Source organism: Eptatretus burgeri, chromosome 18 (genome assembly GCF_056783735.1).
Source record: "Eptatretus burgeri isolate ZD-2024b chromosome 18, Ebu_testis_v1, whole genome shotgun sequence".
Lineage (NCBI taxonomy): Eukaryota > Metazoa > Chordata > Myxini > Myxiniformes > Myxinidae > Eptatretus > Eptatretus burgeri.
In genome coordinates this window covers 2,602,092-2,616,000 of record NC_140978.1, presented here as the reverse complement: position 1 = coordinate 2,616,000, position 13,909 = coordinate 2,602,092, and positions in this window count along the sequence as shown.

Here is a 13,909-nt window from a genome sequence, read left to right as displayed (position 1 = left end):
ACCCCAACCCTCATTCAAAATCTCAACCCCAACCCTCACATTCAAAATCTCAACCCCAACCCTCACATTTAAAATCTCAACCTCCACCCCTACCCTCACATTCAAAATTTCAACCTCCACCCCAAACCTCACATTCAAAATCTCAACCCCGACCCTCTCCCAACACAATGTCTTTTTTTTCAATTCGTATTTCAACAATATATATTTTTAATGTTTTTTTTTTTCTCTTCTTCCAATTCTGTCTTTTAAGGCTTTCAGGTTTGATGAAGTAGAAAGGTAAAGTGAGAACCTTCCTGCACTTTCTTCCCAGAACTAACACTATATATTTTTTATGTTTTTTTCTCTTCTTCCAATTCTGTCTTTTAAGGCTTTCAGGTTTGATGAAGTAGAAATGGGGAGTAAGAACCTTCCTGCATCTTCCCAGAACTTTCTTGATATTGCTCTCATCAAGCACCATCCAACAAAGAACTACATCGATTGGTTTAGATCCCCAAGAGTGAAAGAAACCACATTTCAAGTCTCCAAAATAAACCCAACTTTCCAAGTCTCCAAGGTATAACCACATTCCTGTTGAGTTTCCAAGATATGTATCACATTGTGAGTTATCAAGCCAGAACCCACATTTCAAGTCTCCAAAATAAAACCAACTTATAAAGTCTCCAAGGGATAACTCATTTCCTGATTTTTTCAAAATTTGTGAGTCTCCAAGGTAGGCTCCATATTTGGAACCATCTTGGCAGAACCATTTTCCCGAGTCTCCAAGGTAGTTATTTAAATCATCAAGGCAGAACTGATTTACTGATTTTTTCAAAATTTGTGAGGTCTCCGAGGTAGGTTTCACATTGAAAACCACCAAGGGATAACTCATTTACTGATTTTTTTTCAAAATTCATGAGTCTCCAAGGAAGAACCCATATTTAGAACCATCTTGGCAGAACCCTTTTCCTGAATCTCCAAAGTAGTTATTTAAACCATCAAGGCAGAACTCATTTACTGATTTTTTTCAAAATTTGTGAGTCTCCAAGGTAAAACTTCTATTCTGGCTCATCAAGGTATAACTTGTTCAGTGGGTATTGTCTTGATAACTCACAATGAGTACTATTGTTGCAAAACTCTTTTTCAGGATTTTGCTGGTCTCAAAGGTATAACTCTGTGGTTGGGTCATCAAGGTCGAGCTCGTTCTGTGGGTCTTGGTCACTCATAAGGTCTTCAACCAAACCAACAATTTCGCCCCAAGTTGTGGCAAAAGTAGTATTTTCAATTTGTATTTCAGATACAATTTCCTGTGAGAGAAAATAATAATGTATTAATTAAGTGATTTAATTATTAAATGAGTCTATGCTTAAATCAAACTCTGAAAATAGGAAAATAAGATCTTACCTCAATAGATAAGAGGTTTGAATCCAGTTCATCAACTTGAAGGTTTAGTTCCATACAAGTAGTAGAACTCCAAGGAACTCCAAAGTCATCCCACTCAAGCCCAGCACAGCACTCCATTGTCAGTAAAAGTAAAAAATGTTTAAAATGGTGTCTTGGTTTGAAGCTTTTATAGAGAAAGACTGGTTGCTATGGTTTCCCTGGGCAACCCCAGGCAAGCCCAGGCAAGCCTTGTGAGTCAGATGTTGTAATGTTGTTAGAATGGAGAAATTTTTTTCAAAATGGAGGATTCTTTGAAAATTCCCTGGACAAGCCCAGACAAGCCTTGTGAGTCAGATGTTGTTAAAATGGAGAATTTTTTTTCAAAATGGCAGATTCTTTGAAAATTCCCTGGACAAGCCCAGGCAAGCCTTCGTTGGGAAATTTTTCAACACCATAACATTCTAGAATTTTCTAGTGAATTCTTTGTGAGTCGGAGATGAACTGGAAATGATGTAAGAGTAGGCGGAGCTTAGTAAAAGTGGTTGGGGTTTATGAAAAGTGGGCGGGGCTTATGAAAAGTGGGCGTGGCTTATGCAAACAATAATCTGATGCTCAGGAGGTGGTCAAACAAGAACATTAAGAGAAGTTTATCATTTCATAATAACACAAAAGGGGTATCTTGAAAAATATAAAGATTCAAATGTTTTATTTTAAAATATTTTAGATGGGGATTATTGTGCAAAGAAAATTAAACTATTGAAGGAATTTGAGAATGAACAAATCTTTATAGGTTCAATGAGTGAGCTAAACAATATGCATTGGTTATTTGAGAAAAAAGTACCCCTAGGTTAAAAGGGGAGACAAATAAATATACCTTGGGATAAAAAGGGGGTTTATTTTTTATCGGAAAAAAATATGAATCGCTGAGAATCCCCCATTCATTAACATGGAGGAAAGTGAGCCAGAATCAGTATATTCACCCTACTGCCAGAGGACCTCGGATCACCGGTCTATGTCGTGCTCTGCATCATGCCTGCGATAATTTGCTGACTCTTCTCAAAGGACATCGTGAGATCTTTAATGTCCACAGACCAATACTTCCAATAACCATAAGTCCGAAGGGCTGAACATAGGTTGATGCATCGCTTGCATGTGAATATAACAGCTTGAGCAATGATGTTCATTTATATATTATGTAGGCAATTTTGGTGTTTTCACATCATACCATCACTTTCACCACTGATGCATTTGCTCACATGCACCCACTGAAGGCCACCTGAACAAGGCTTGCCCCAAATGTGAAAAAAATCAAATTTTGATTCATGACTCGTATCCCACTGAAGCCTTGTAGTCAAGCTCACGAGATTCGCATATGGTCTGCTGTCAAAATCCTGTGAAATCCTTGACTCACACACCTGCTCCTGAAATTCCCTTTGCAGTTTCAGCTCTTATCAAACAAAGCAAATACATATTTTCGCACACCTCTCTCTGGCTGCAACATATAGGACCCCTTTCTTGACCGATTAACTATACAGTGTGGAAGTTTTAAAATGCACTGGCTTGAACACAAAACCTCCCCTTCAAAAATAACACGTCTATCACATTCCATCTCTCCATTCTGACCCACTGCAATGGAAGGTCACGTTCTCACCCACCTAGCCTGCCAACCAACATGGCGTCCAAGCAAAATCATCCCACATTCCAACATGTAATTTTAAAACACCTCTGCAAAATGCCTCTCACTGCGCAACCCTCCATCCACATACCATGCATGCAAATCCGTGGCGGCAAGGACGAACAACTTCCCAAACTACATGGTACTCTCGGCACGGCCCAGATGCCAACTCAGCTAATCAAAAGTGCTTTATAACATCAGGCGACCCATCCCCTTGGACACCCGTGCAGTCTCCGCACCAGGCTCAGTTGTGTATGTATTATGTCCACAGCCCACAGCCGTCACACACAAAAAAATGCTTTTCCTTCTCATTAGTGATTCAAATCGTAAAAAGCTAATTCACATTAACCCATTCCTCATTCAAACATGTCATAGTAACCATGGTGACCAGATACCTTGACTCGTGGTTCATAAAGTTGTCATGCACATGGCTGGAATGATATGGCTCCACACCCACAGAGCACTTCCATAACCAGCAATTTATATCTCCCAATGTTGCCACTCATGCCAACCACCTGCACAAACTCCTTTCCTGACCACCACGCATGATTCTAATTCCTTATAATCACCTCAAATGGAGGACACAACCTTTCTCCACCCAAATGCCAACCATCGGTGTTGGGCACCACATTGGCCAGCAAGCCAAACACGTGAAAAAAAGAGTTAAAAGTACCTCGTACCCCCTCCCATTGACCATGTTAACTCACCGTGTATGATAACCACAGTGTTCTCACCTGCTGGCATCTACCTACACACACACGCTCACCTTCATGTATCTGCCTGCAGTGAATTCACTCCACCTTCATCCATCCCATAACAAGCGACCTGTACCTGTGTGCTCCAACATGTGGTGCCCTCTGGCACATCTCCATGGTTGGCTCACTTGGTGCTACGTTTCAAATCCATGACTAACCATCAACAATAAATCTTTCTACTCCGGTGCCAACCAGCACACGAAGTACTCACCAAACACAGGCCAGCAAGCCATCGCTGGCATGCCATTCTATTCACATCAATACCAAAATAGCATTGTTGTGCTCAAAGAATTGTCGTTTTTACCAATACCAAAATAGCGTGTGCACCCGCTCTCAAGAGATAAAAATTGAGCAATATCTTTAGCTTCAATATTTTTACCAGCAAAAGTTAGTTTCCCTATTAATCAATTTTACAACATTTTTTATTATTATTTTTGTCTGCAACCAGTTTGTCGAGCATTTTAAAGACAAGCTGCCCCCATCCTTTTTCCCTTGTCAGGCAAATCGCATACAGCCTGGCAAAGCAAATTCCTCCACTTCACAGCAGGGCATCCCCCCTCCCCACTTTTTCATTGTGGTTTTGCTCCAGTGAACATGAGCAACTCTTGCTTCATTTTAACACAACCTCTCCATTTCAGATGTAAATTCATTTTTTAACATAATATAGGGGAACAAATAAATCCTCGAAACCAAACTAAAACCATATATTCTCTTTAAATAGGATCTTACAATCCAACTGTCCCTCCACTGTATCCAGCACGATGACCCCACACTGAAGCAAAAGCGGGCACACCCATTTAACTCTGCCTCAAAGCTGTCTCGCCTGAGTTTGATTCCCAACCTGGCATTCAAGAGGTATCACATAAGGAAACTCTCCCTGTCAATATGGTGTTACTATTGAAGCAAAACTGTTCAACATAGAGTCATTAAGCAACTCAAACATCCTGGCAGATGAATGGAAAATAAGACAATTGGTGCGCATTCCAAACTCATGATTGATCATTTCACAGCTTTCCTTCTTCAGGTTTTGGAGTCGGATCTTATCAAAACTCCCATATATCGGAAAACTATTGCACTCGTCTTCATCCAATAACGCCATTTATCCATGTTCCATACCAATTCCGATCTGTATTTATCAAACATACATCATCCACATGTCCCCCCACCACCCCCACTTGTTTAAGCCTGTCCTGACTGTTAATTGTCCCAACAACCTACTTTGCATATACACAGCCAGGCACAGATTGTGCACTCTTCCGGACGTTCCTCGTTCCATATCTCGTGTAGATTTACAAATTCATTATAATTCTCCCAAGCTTGTAACCACAACACAACTGCATATATGTCCGATACACACAAACCGACACACGCGTATTCTATCCTGGTGGAATCTCTGTTGTTTGGTTCACTCTGCCCACAACTTCACACCTTTTGAAGTACTCGACCCAAAGGTCTCATTCATATACCCTGAAGTTTGACCCTGAAGCGGGCGCATCGCCACCTGCTCCTTTTCGACTTCTTCACACCTCTTGGCCCCCGGTTCTCGTAACCTTGGTACAAAATACCCTTGTTACTCACCCTTGTGACAATACATGCGCCTCTCCACCAGCCTGTGACTTGGCGACTTAATCCTAGGGTCCTCCATCTGGGCCCTGTTCCCTTTTTATCCTTAATCATTAATTTACGCATAAGGTTTTCCAATCTACTCCTTTGCCGTGTTCCCTCTAACAGTAAAACCATGCGATGTCCCTTCGTCAACTCTGCCCACTTATTCCATATTTCACGCTGCCGGCCCCTGGCTCAACAGAAACCGCTCTACTTCACACCTGCACACTTAATCCCAAAATTTTACTGATCTGAAGAAACAGTTTTATTCTTTCTTTACCATTACTCTTTTTGGTTTGGGCTCATGCAAACGATTGGGGAAGGGGATCCTGCTCACCTCCAACAGCAACAGAAAAATGCCCCTACGAGAGAAGATGGTCTCTCACCTGTGCTCCTATCCGGGGGGGGGGGGGGAGTTGTAGGCAGCTTGGGCGATTGCTGTCCCTGCTCGAGGTTCACTGGTCCTACACCACTCGTCGATGAGCCCTTGCGCACTGCACAAATTGGGGACTCAGCCGCTCCTATCCCCAGGTAGGACCAGGAGACCGCTCAGAATACAACTGCTTAATCAGAATACACACATGGGGAAGAAGGGAATCATCCAAATTCATATGGTTTCCTTCTCACCTAAACACGGCCCGGCCTCTCGGTTAGATAAATGACAAGGCACAGCTCACAATAACAACACAGGGGAGATTGCCATCAGAGGGGTAAGGTTTTCGCAGATAGAGAAATGACATGTATACAAAGAGTTGATTTACGCAAGCATTGCTTGAGCAGTTTCCCAAAACCGAGCCGCGGAGTGCTTATCACACGCACCAAGGCCGCAGCTGTTTTGCAAGACCGTTAACACTGTCAGCACTTGTTAATTCAATCCTATGCACCATCACCACAAGGTACAGGGCTGTGGGTAACTCGAGTATGGATGTATGATTGTGTACATGTGCTGAGTGTGATGCCTGTGAGAGGCTCTCATCAATGGATAGTCTATAGTCGGTGTTGCATTTTCTTCACCCGAAAACTGCCTTTGCCTACCTAATAAAAATAAAACAACACCAACAAGAAACACAAAATGAATTGCTTCCCATTTTTAGCTCACCTGGACTTTAGTCAGGTGAGCTTATGCAATCGAGTGGTGTACAAAGGTGAGTCAGTCAGTCAGTATCAGTCAGCGAGTCTGCAAACACTTCAGTCATTATTGCTTTGCTGAGGAATTATTTCCTTTTAACCTCGTTGTGAACGTTGTAGAATTCTTACTTGTTGTGATGGTCTTATTTAACTTGCAGGGTTTTAACGTTTCGCCGACTCGGTTTTAATCTCGTTACTCAAAGTGGAAAACACGCCGAGTTAAATGACTGAACCACAACAAGAGCACTCTTCTTCAGGTTTAATTTTATTCTCTGCTCGTGAGTTCGAAAACTCAGATGTCGGCATCCACCAGTTTATTCTCAAGTCTCTCTCACAATGAAGTTGAGAGCCCCCATTTGTTGTGGAACTTTATTTGGTTCTATTTTATTTATTCTTACTTTTTCGGTCATCTCTTCGAGCATGACCTAATAATATGGGTGTCGATGTTCTTCGATCCGTCCGTCCGTCCGTCCGTCCGTTCACAATGAAGTTGAAGCGAGAGATTTGGTAATTAGTGATCCTGATAGAGGTCGATGAGACGTACACGATGGTATGACTTTCAAGGTCACCGCAGGTGAAGGTCAAGGTCACAAGGCCCTTGAAGTTGCGAAAATGACGATTTTCAAATTGTATCTCCTCTGCCATTTCTCAAGCGATCTTGAATTTGATTGTAGCAAATGAATCTATGGAACAATATCTAAATTTTGATCAGGCCGGATTTTCGATATTCGCTTTCGTGTCACGTGACTTCAAAGTTGGCAAAAAAATGCGAAAATGACGATTTTCATGCGAAAATGACGATTTTCAAAATCTATCTCCTCCTACATTTCTCAAGCGATCTTGAATTTGATTGTGGCATATGAATCTATGGGACAATATCTAAACTTGGCGGGCCGGATTTTCGAATTTCGCTTTCGTTTTCGCGTCACGTGACTTCAAAGTTTGCAAAAACTGCCCTACCTTCAGGAGGCTATATATTCTCTACTGGGCATGGTAAAAGTTGGTGAATGGTGTCATTGCATAGCAGCTGACCTTGTATATTATATTTATACATTTTCCGCCGAAAGTGCAAAAGTTTCAAAACCCGAAATGTAAACGTCGGCATTTATTTTCAAAATATAATTTCGTGCACGCGCGCCAAAATGCCGAGTCATCTTTAACCAAACTGCGCAGTTCGAGCTGCGCAGTGGAGCTGTGCAGTGGAGCTGCGCAGTGGATCTGCGCAGTAGTCTTCGGTCATAACTGAACATTGAGAACTTGTGGTATCATTTCTCGCAGAGATGACCATCACTCCCACACGGGGGTAATTTTTAGTTAACCGTTTAATCGACCCAATTAATTCACTTTCCACAACGTGAAAGTATATTACATCAGAGAATTTTATTATTACTTGGTACTTGGTCAGTACCAAGGAGTACAATGCACTGAGATGCTATACATCCACAATGATTGCACGAAAACAAGATTACAATTTATGGTATTTATATGCTTTTCATGGGAGAGTGGTGGGGGCTGTTAAGCCTTAAACAAAGAACTCCAAAACGCAATACATGTCTTCTAGGTGAAAAGCAACTTTGTAATCATTACAACCTTGGTGTTATCAGAAAGGTCACCTTGTTCCAGAGCAAGACAATCAACATTTAGGGAAAAAGACTCTTGGCGAAAGGGAAGGAACACTGACAGCCAATTCGACTTATAGCATAAAAATTAAATTTATAAAACACCAGCACAATTACAATTTAGAGTACATTAATATAATTATTTCTTCCACAGCTTGAACCAAGCACACGGTTTTGATTAAACTTGGCCACAAGCTTCATATCTGATGCCTAAAGAAGGTGTATTTACCGCATCAACATCTGCACTCATTAACGGGGTCTATTGGGGGTGGGGGGACATGCCCCCCCCCTTAAATAGCTATTTGCTCCCTTCTCTGAAACTACACATACGGTTTCAATGAAACTTGACCACAATCTTCATCACTCGTGATATACCAAAGTTTGTTCATGGCATAAAAAAGATGAGGGTGCAAGGGGATTTCAGCTTCGGCAAGGGGTTTCAGCTTCCCAAAATAGGTATTAGCTCTCTTCTCAGAAACTACACACAAAATTTCAATGAAACTTCATCACAACCTTCCTCACCCGTGATGCACCAAGTTTGTTCACGGCATAAAAAAAATCTGTGTCTAAGGGGGTCTGCAGGGTTGAGTTGGGGGGTTGAGGTCTAAGGGGGTTGAGTGACTGTTGCTCCTGATGCAAGTGAGTTTCAGGACGTGTGCTTCCATTTGTCTTTTGTGTCCGTGTGTGCGTCCATGCATCAGTGCGTCCACAACCATACGTCTGAAATGTATGGACCGATTTTATTCGTACTTGGCAAAAAGACAACACATGATGGTATACATATGCATGTCATTTTTTTGAGTTCAGATCCAAGATGGCCGACTGGTGGCAATTTTAATTATAAAACCAGAAGGGCACACGGTAGGGCGCATAGTTCTGCCATGTAGAGCCCACGAGAACATATTGGGCCCAATACATTTTTGAACTAGAAAGGCACTCAGTAGAGCACATACCTCCACCACTATTGCATGATCCAGAGAACATATTGGGCCCAATACATTTTTGGACTAGAAAGGCACTCAGTAGAGCACATACCTCCACCATTAATGCATGATCCATGAGAACATATTGGGCCCAATACATTTTTGAACTAGAAAAGCACTTAGTAGAGCGCATACCTCCACCACTATTGCATGATCCATGAAAACATATTGGGCCCAATACATTTTTGGACTAGAAAGGCACTCAGTAGAGTGCATAACTCCACCATTAATGCATGATCCATGAGAACATATTGGGCCCAATACATTTTTGAACTAGAAAGGCACTCAGTAGAGCGCATACCTCCACCACTAATGCATGATCCACGAGAACATATCGGGCCCAATACATTTTTGAAATAGCATGCTATACAGTACAATATCGTTTTTGGCCCCATCTAATTCTCATATCCAGATCCAGATTCGGATGTTCACCAAAATCGAAAAAATTGTCCTTGCCAGAAGGAAGCCATTCGGCCCATCATGCTTGCACCACCCCAATACCAGATTTTAGTAAATCCGTCAATAGCCCTTCCCTTCATATGCAGCCTTTTTTTGGCTGCTGGTTGCATCATTGGTAAAGGCCCGGTCAGACCTTGACGTTTTAGCCAACGTATGCCGATTTTTTAATTTTTTTTCTAAAACGCTGGCACACGTTGAATACGTTATGGGTAAGTTTTGATAACATTGAGAGCACGCTGAAAAACACTGCCATACGTCGTTGTACGTTGGCTTTAAACGTTGTACTTTTTGGTTGTCCTCAAATTTTTTCATGCTTGAAATTTCACGACGTATGCCGGCATATGACTCACACGTTCCGCGACGCTGGCCACAAGTTGTATGTACGGTCTGCGATCGTTGACAGACGTCAACACATGCTACTTGTAAGTTAATCATAAGTTGAGACACGCCGAGGTAATGTTTAGCGTACCCAAAACTTATTTCTAACCTATGATTAACGTGTTGTTGGCACGTTACGCGATCGTTGCCACACATCGACAGACGTTACTTTTAAGTTACTCATAGGCTGAAAGACGTCGGTATAATGGATCGTCCTTGCGTCAGCGTCCACGGCCACGGCCAGGACACTTATTTGCAGCATTCTTCAAACTTTTCTTCGGCATGACGAGGATGTTCACACTTCGATGTCGAGCTTGGCTGTGATTCCAATTGTCCATCGGCAGCGTCTATTTAAAATAGTCGAGTTTGAGCGATTTAACACGTTCAGAAGAAACGCTTCAAATTTCAAAACCCCAGCGTCAAAAAACAAAGGCGAGTGACAGCAATTTAAATCGTTCATTGTAAACAATGAAAATAGCTGAGTGGTACCGTTTAAAAGTCGTTCAGTGTAAAAAAAATCCAATTGTTGAGCGCAAGCGTCTACTTTCAATAGTGGAGATGCAGCCATTTAAATCGTTGTTTATCATTTAAATCGTTAAATCGTTAAACGCAAGGACGATCCATCATAACCCACACCCTCCCCCTCACACTCACCTACTACTGCCAACATGAACAAACTACTACTAATACTAATACGAATACTGATACTGATACTGTTACTGCTGACATGGACATCGACTCAAAAAGGACTCGAAAACACTGTTGGGTTCCCCTTTTATGAGCAGCATTTTTATATACCAATTCCCAAAACCGCTGGGAACACGTCTTTATATGGCAGTTGTAATCTAGAAACACGTTCATTTATTTTTTTTTTCGACCGGAAGACGTCATTGGAATACGTCTACATACGTCGATGTGTGTTGGGACTATGTAAAGAATTGGTTCAAAGCACGTCAAACATAAGTTAGAAATAAGTTTCGCGTAAAAAAGACATTACCGCGACGTGTTTCGACTTATGAGTAGCTTATAAGTAGCCTTTGTGGACGTGTGTAAGCGTCCACGTATCGTGTGTAAAACTTATCCCCATCGCATGCGGAATGTGTGTCATACGCCGAGTACGTCGTAAAATTTTGAACATGTTTAAAATTTCTTGACGTACTCTACTTACTACGACGTATGATAGCGTACTTTAGCGTTCTACTCACGTATACCAAACTTACTCATCCCGTATTTGACGTGCCCCAACGTTTTAGACACATTTTTCTTAGGTCAGCATACGCTGGCAAGATCGCCAAGGTGTGACCGCGATGTTGACACTTCCATTTCTACGGCAGTTATGATTCGAATCGTTGTGCGTCAGCCTTTTAATAGGCAACGTCACGACATCGTCGGCGATGCGTGCAACGCGCTATGCCTAAGTTAGACTATCGTTGGGCATCGGTTGTGTAGGCCGACAACAGGTTCAGCATTCGTTGGTACAAGTTATCTATAACACAACGAAACGTTCTGTGTCCGTTACCAATGCGTTATACATAAGACCAAGTCGCTATGAATACGTCCGAATCTTTAAAAATAAACATCAAAAGTTCAACGTAAGCCAGCGTTTTACATACATTTTAATACGTTGCCATCGCTGGCTAAAACGTCAAGGTGTGACCGGGCCTTTAGGGGCGCATGTATGCCGTTGATGCAGTGCCCCTATTACCAGTGTACTGGTACTCATTTTGCCGATCTCGGAAGGATGACATGCTGAGTCAACCCCCTGGTGTTAATTCAGTGACCAACGGGGCTTGAACTCAGGACTCTAGGATTCCAAACCACCACCCTAACTGCTAAGCCAACACCAGGCTAGTTGTTGACCTTAGGCCTATGTTGACATTTTTGGTCCATGTTAAACTCAAAAATAATTGGTTGGTTGAATTCAGTGACCTTAAATATAAATCCTCTTCAAATTTCAAGTCAATCAGATGAAAATTGAGGATTTTAGAAATTTCACTGAAGTTGTTGACCTTTTGCTAAGGTTGGTCTTTTGACCTTTTGACCTTAAAAACAATAGGCTTCTTCCTTATGACAAACCCTTCCATGTGATGAAGTTTCGTAAAGATTGGTTTGAAAAAATGTGACCTGGAGGTGACAAACAGACAAACAATAAAAAATGACTGTTTTTACAGGCATTTTTCCCTGCTGTGCAGGGGTTGGGATTTTTCTTGAGGCAATGTTTTGTGGCCGGATGCCCTTCCTGACGCCAACCCTGGTTGCCTCTTACAACACACAGGGATATGGTACACCTATTCTAAGTGGGGAATACACCAGGACCAGTACACTGGTACTCATTTTGCCAACCTCAGAAGGATGACAGGCTGAGTCAACCCCCTGGTGTTAATTCAGCAGTCAACGGGGCTTGAACTCAGGACCCTCGGAATCCAAGCCACCACCCTAACCACTAAGCCAACACCAGGCTGACAAACAGACAAACAGACAGACAGAATAACAAAATCAACTGACCAATATCTCTCATTGGTGAAGCCTCACTTAAAAATTCTAGTAGTCGGATCCGGATCTGGATCTTCACCATAATCTAATCAGTTCGTCCTTGTCACACACCCAACCTGTCCACAAAATTTCATCCGGATCCGTCTACAACTTTTTGAGATATCCTGCTATATATCATTTTGGCCCTATCTCTCAATAGTGAAGAATCACTTAAAAAATTCTAGTAGTCGGATCCGGATCCGAATCTTAACCAAAATATAATCAGTTCATCCTTATCATACCTGTCCACTTCAGCAAAACCTGTCCACTTCACCAAAAACTGTCCACAAAATTTCGTCTGGATCCGTCCACAATTATTTGAGATATCCTGCACACAAACAAACAAACAGACAGACAAATAAAAACAGCCATATGTTGACCTTTTGGCCAAAGTTTATCTCAAAATTAGTCGGTGGTTGAATTCTGTGACCTGATATGCAAATGCACTTCAAATTTCAAGTTAATTGGATTAAAATTGAGGATTTTAGGAAGTTGGCCGATGTTGACCGTTTTGGTCTATGTTGACCTTTTGGCATATGTTTACCTCAAAATTAATGTGGTTGAGTTTGGCGACCTCATATGCAAATGCTCTTCACATTTCAAGTCAATTGGATGAAAATTTAGGATTTTAGAAAATTTGGCCCAATGTGGCCTTTTGGCCTATGTTGATCTCAAAATTAATAGGTGGTTGAATTCAGCGACCTGATTTGCAAATGGTCTTCTAATTTCAAATGAATCAGATGAAAATTGACAATTTTAGAAAGAATTTTAAAATTTGGCCTATTTTGGGTGGACCTTATGGCCTATGTTGACTTTCTGACCTATGATAACATCAAAATAATGTGTGGTTGAATTTAATGACCTTATATGCAAATCCTGTTCAAATTTCAAGTCAATCGGATGAAATTTGAGGATTTTAGAAAATTTTCCTCAAGTTGTCCATTTGGCCTATGTAAACCTTTTTAGTCAAACAATTTTTACAAAACTTCAATGCGGGACCGTCACAGGGTCGGTGGCATTAATCTCTCGAAATTTCAGAACAATCGGTTGGGTAGTTTGGGCTGGAGGCGAGCGGACAGACAAACAAACACACAACACACAAGCAAATGGAGGCGATCAACATACTTGTCAAAAAAAAAAAACAACCAGTCAAGCAACAAACAGAAAGGGGTAAAACATAACCTCGTTCACCTTTCGGTGGTTGAGGTAATAAAAAGGCACTTCCCAATACCGGTAATTTTAAAGTGGAGAATTATCGTTGGATTTTAATTTTGGTCATAAAATGCAATTACCTTGGCTTTTCAAATATGGTGAGATATGTGGATAGATGGAAAGAAGTCTTTTGTACAAAATGTCTTGGGTAATGATTGTAGCTTTGTCCAAGGACAAAAGAGCAGATTATCTGATCTTGGCATT